This window comes from Hordeum vulgare, chromosome 2H, assembly GCF_904849725.1.
Source record: "Hordeum vulgare subsp. vulgare chromosome 2H, MorexV3_pseudomolecules_assembly, whole genome shotgun sequence".
In the NCBI taxonomy this organism is placed as follows: Eukaryota; Viridiplantae; Streptophyta; class Magnoliopsida; order Poales; family Poaceae; genus Hordeum; species Hordeum vulgare.
The window spans coordinates 554,508,215-554,513,578 of NC_058519.1; positions in this window are offsets into that span (position 1 = coordinate 554,508,215).

The following is a 5,364-nucleotide window of genomic DNA, read 5'->3' on the forward strand; positions in this document are numbered from 1 at the left end:
AAACTCAAGCAAGACATGACACGAAAGAGGGCAAGAAGCACTACTACAAACAACTAACAACAACTACCATGGCATCATGGAACTCTAGGAAAAGAAGACACAAAATGACATCTCACACACTATTTCAGACTTAGTGAAAATTACACCTCATGAAAGTGCAATTTTCGATCTGAAGCCATATTGACAGCAGAAAAACCCATAGCTACAGGACTCCAAATGGCATGAAAATTCAGAGCATCCTAAATAAACACAAGGGCTACAACTAACTCCATTGCACCAACGTCAAAAAAGCTACATATCACAAGATAGAAGCAAAACAAAACAGCAACAAAATATAACAGATTCCTGACTTAGAAATATTTCAGCACCTCCAAATCAGCACTATTTCTAGCAACTTGAGAGCAATCAAACCACACCTAAACATGCATTTCTATTGCAACCAAAAATACCAGGGGCTAGTCTAAACACCCAAGAACAACTCCCTAGTTGACAACTTAATCAAACAAAGCACGGAATAAATCCTACGAATTAAACAAAAGGGCATCACGGCAAAATATCGCACGAATTAACTTGCTCAAAAGCTAAAACTAATTGCACAGAAAAATCCCATGGATTTTTCTACCCCGGAAACATGTAAAATATGTGGGGTTGCAACAACAAAATATTACCACACGTAAATGCGAGAAAATAACCTATACACGGGAAAATAAACTAGCGGCAATCCCTACACGCAAACATACCAATGGCTACTCTAAAATACACGGCAATGGGGTTCCTAAAATGTGAACATTTCTACCATGGCATTCGGACAACCCGGACACGCACGAGAAAATAAAACGGGACCAAACATATTAGGACAACACGCTAATCTATGCATACGGTACGCTAAACGTCATCAAACAAATATGCAAGTTGCAAATTCGGATTCTACGCGCAAAACTACACGATTTTCATATATTGCTCGCTGCGATCCGACATACGGATAAATATCTACGGGCTTTTGAAATATAGCATTTATCTGAAAATACTAAATTCCTAGAAAAATCCTAAAATGCTACGGGCCAAAACTGGGCATGCGCAACTTAGTAAAACACGCCACAAGCAACATATAGGCGCGGGGAAGAGCAGGCCGAGGCTCACCTCGCGGCCTTAGGCCCATACGGAGGCGGTGCTAGAAGGCCTCGGGGCAGCTCGTTGGTGGGCCTTGGGGCGCTGACGAGCTGGTTGGCTGATGGGCCGACGTGGCCCAGGCGCTCCTGCGCCAGAGCGGTCTACAGGGCGGGCGCCTTCGTCCTCCCGTGCTCAGCACAAGGCCATGGCGGCTGGCCGGCGGCGGCTCCAGTCGGGGCTCGATCCGGCGGGGGGGGGGGGGGGGGGGGGGGGGGAGGCCGCAAGAGGCGGGGAACGGGCGGATCTGCCCCCGGGCTGCCGGATCCCGGCATCCACGGCGGCGAGGACTCCGGGCGGGGAAGCGGCTCGCTAGAGATGGCGGTGGCGAATCCGGGGAGGCGCGCAGGCGGGGTGACGCGGGTCCGAGGACGGCGACTCTGGCGCACGGGGAGGCGGCGGCCGGTGAGGGCCTGCGGCGAGAGTGGTGCGCGGGCAGGGGAGGCGCTCGGGAGGCCGGCGGCACGCGGCACCAGGGGGCGTGGCTCGGGACACGGGTGAGAAGGTGGCGACGTGAATCCGGGCCCGGGGCGGGCCGTTTGCGGGCTCGGGCGGGCCCCCGGCGGCTGGGGCTGGAGGGAGGAGAGAGAGTGAGGGGGGAATTAGGGTTTGAGGGGCACGGATCCCGAGGTGGAAGGAGGGGGTTGATTAAAATGGAAGGGAAGGTGTGTTTAAATAGGAAAGGGGGCTAGGTTAGCCAAAATTTCGTTCCGGATCCAACCGTGCGGTCGGATTCGGACGATTCCAAACGGAGGAATGGTTACGAAGACATGTAGAGGGGATATCCGGAGACGAGAGGGAGAACGGGCGGCACGGCAACGAATTTTAAAACAACGAAAAACGTCCGAAGATAGACCGAATATGGTGCCGCTACGGTCGACCGTTCGGGTACCAGACGGACTCCGATCGCGACGTAATTCGACAGGCGGCCTATCTATAACTAATCATGACCGCATGCCAAGTTTCACCCCGACCAGAGAAAGTTTTATGCACACTTTTAAAACAGGGTTTTGAACGATGCCGCGGCACGTGCGTGTGTGGTCGGGCTCAGAACGGACAACAACGAGAACCGGCAACTAACAACGGATGCAAGTTTTGAAAACGGGCGGCAACGAAGATGCCGATGCAATGCAGATGATGCGCATGAAGCGATGATGATGCAACAAATGTAAATACCCACACGACAAAAACGGAAAGAAAGGGGGATCTTTTGGAACGTCGGCATCGGGCTGTCACAGAGCTGCTGGATGTCATGTGGTCGAGTTCAGGTATTATTACTTCCTGAATTTAGAGTATAATTGACGTGTTTAGGTGGGATACTGATATGGTTCTCTTTCTGGATTTCGGATCAATTCAGGAGTCGTTTTGTACAACAGAAACTTGAAACATCTTCTACTGAAGAGAAGAACATGCTTTTTTCCACAAATACTTCCTCAAGTATGAAGAAGAGTCCGTCTCAGATTTCTTTTGGCTCGGTTGGGTTGTTCAGGCTGAGGCGACACCAGCTATGGACATTATGTATGAAACAAATAGCTCTTTCACTGGCTATGTTAGGATGGACTATGGGCTGGAAGGAAGCCACAAAGTCCAGTCGAGTCAGAAGTCTGAACGAATTGTCTAGTAATGTGTAAGTGATCGCAATATGAATTTAAAATTGAGAAAATGATGTGCTATTAGTAAAATCATTACATCTAGCATGGATTCAAACCAATAACTGTGCGTACTTACTTCTATGTTGCAAAGTCATAGTGGTGCACCTCAGCGAATAAAGTAGGAATAATTCATTCCCCACCTCTTTGTTTATTATTGATCATTGTTGCTTCATATGTTTATGTCGGTGAATACTCACAACATATGCCATGGGTAGGCTAAAGTCGGTGAGAACCGAAGGGACAACGAAGGGCGCTGGGAACGAGGTTGGTACTAGCATGGAACGCACGATGTACCCAGGTTCAGGGCTCTCCGTAGAGATAAGACCCCTAGTCCTGCCAGAGTGTTTGATGTGTACGAATGGATTACAATGTCACTCAAGGAGCTGTGTTGGAAGGAGGAAGAGGGGAGCAGTCGGCTCGTCTCTGCCTCTCTCTATGTGGTTGGTGGATGTGAAGTGTTGTTCGACCGTGTGTGATCCCCCCCTGCATGGAGGGCAACCGGGGGGTTTTATAGACGAACCCACCGGCCTACAATATGGATAAAGGGTACAGGAGTGGGACCCGGCTGGCAGCCTCGCCGGCTGACCAGGGGCCCACGAGAGTCTTGTCTTGTCGCTTGAGGGGCCCGCCGGCTGCATGGTCTCGATTGGCTGTGGGACCCGCCGGCTGGCCAATGAAGTTCTCGCATAAGGTTGACGCCGAGCATGCGTTGTACGTCGAGCGTCGTCTAGCGAGATTCGTCATGGGCACGTAGTACGACCGCCTCCACTGTTCCCCATGCCGAGTGTAGTAATGGAGTGGGAGTGTGATGGTCCGACACTATGCTAGGTGATGGATCAGAGCCGGGGTAGGTCATCGGCGTGGCCGCCGACACTCGTACCTGCCGGACACTCCGATCCAGTACCTTTGCTGTCGCATAGCTACCTTTAATCGTAAGGTCTCATCCTGACCTACGATCTGATGCGACTTGTGATCCTCGGCCGGCTAGCCTGCTTGGCTAGCCGGCTTGGGCATGGCTGCCTCGTTCCTAGCCGGCTGGCCTGACCAAGCCGGTCAGGAAGAAGTAACCGTCTCGACTCTGAGCCGGCAGGGGTTGCCTGGCCGGCCAGAGAGATGTCCGCCTTGTCCTCCAGCCGGTAGGCGTGGCCTAGCTGGCCAAAAGACTTGGGCCTTGGGAAACTGTGTTTGTTCATATCCTTTGGGCGGGAAATGAAGGAGCAGGCTCGATGAGCCTACCCCGGGGTTATCCCCCCGACAGTAGTCCCCGAAGCTGGAGGGGCTTGCCGCCTGCGGGCGGGCGGCTTCACCGGCTTGATGATTTGTCTTGGTATTTCTGCCGCCATTCGTGATGGGGTGGGCCGGCTCCGAAACCGACTGGCTTCAAAGCGACGCCTCGGCTTCGTCATAGGTCGCCCGGAAGACGCCACGTGCCACCTCCGGCCTGACGTAATGATGGTGATTACTGGTGACGGGACCGGGCCCTCGGTCCCGCCACGACGCCCCCTCGGCCTCCGCGCGAGAGATCCTGTGCGGATTTACTCCGCGGCGGTTGGGCTTAGGGAAGCGTTACCGCCCGTAATACACGGGTGTTAGAGCATATATCTCCATATGTGGTTTTGGTAATTGATGACAATTCCTATGGACTAATGGTTGCCTTAAGTTATATTTATAGGATTTGTCCATAGGCACTTCTTGAAGTCCATCTGTTGGGTTCAAGGAGTTTATATGATGACCAAGGTGGTATTCAAGGTATTATCCAAAGAATGGTCATAGAGACACATGGTCGATCAAGATCTCAGACAAAGAGTAAATCAAGATGATCAACACACAAAGCGTACAAGATGTACCGAGAGGGATCAAGTGATCCCATGGTATGGTAAGCATTGTCCATTACATGTTTGTGTACTAATCCATGGTCTTCGTGAGAGTTCTATGTGGGGGTTAGGTGTGTTTCCATGGGCTTGCGTCAAAGGGAAGATCTCATACAACCCATGAAGTATGACGTCAAGTTGTGATCGTATTATCCAAAGAATGGTCATAGAGACACATGGTTGATCAAGATCTCAGACAAAGAGTAAATCAAGATGATCAACACACAAAGCGTACAAGATGTACCGAGAGGGATCAAGTGATCCCATGGTATGGTAAGCATTGTCCATTACATGTTTGTGTACTAACCCATGGTCTTCGTGAGAGTTCTATGTGGGGGTTACATGTGTTTCCATGGGCTTGCGTCAAAGCGAAGATCTCATACAACCCATGAAGTATGACGTCAAGTTGTGATCGTATTATCCAAAGAATGGTCATAGAGACACATGGTTGATCAAGATCTCAGACAAAGAGTAAATCAAGATGATCAACACACAAAGCGTACAAGATGTACCGAGAGGGATCAAGTGATCCCATGGTATGGTAAGCATTGTCCATTACGTCTTTGTGTACTAACCCATGGTCTTCGTGAGAGTTCTATGTGGGGGTTAGGTGTGTTTCCATGGGCTTGCGTCAAAGGGAAGATCTCATACAACCCATGAAGTATGACGTCAAG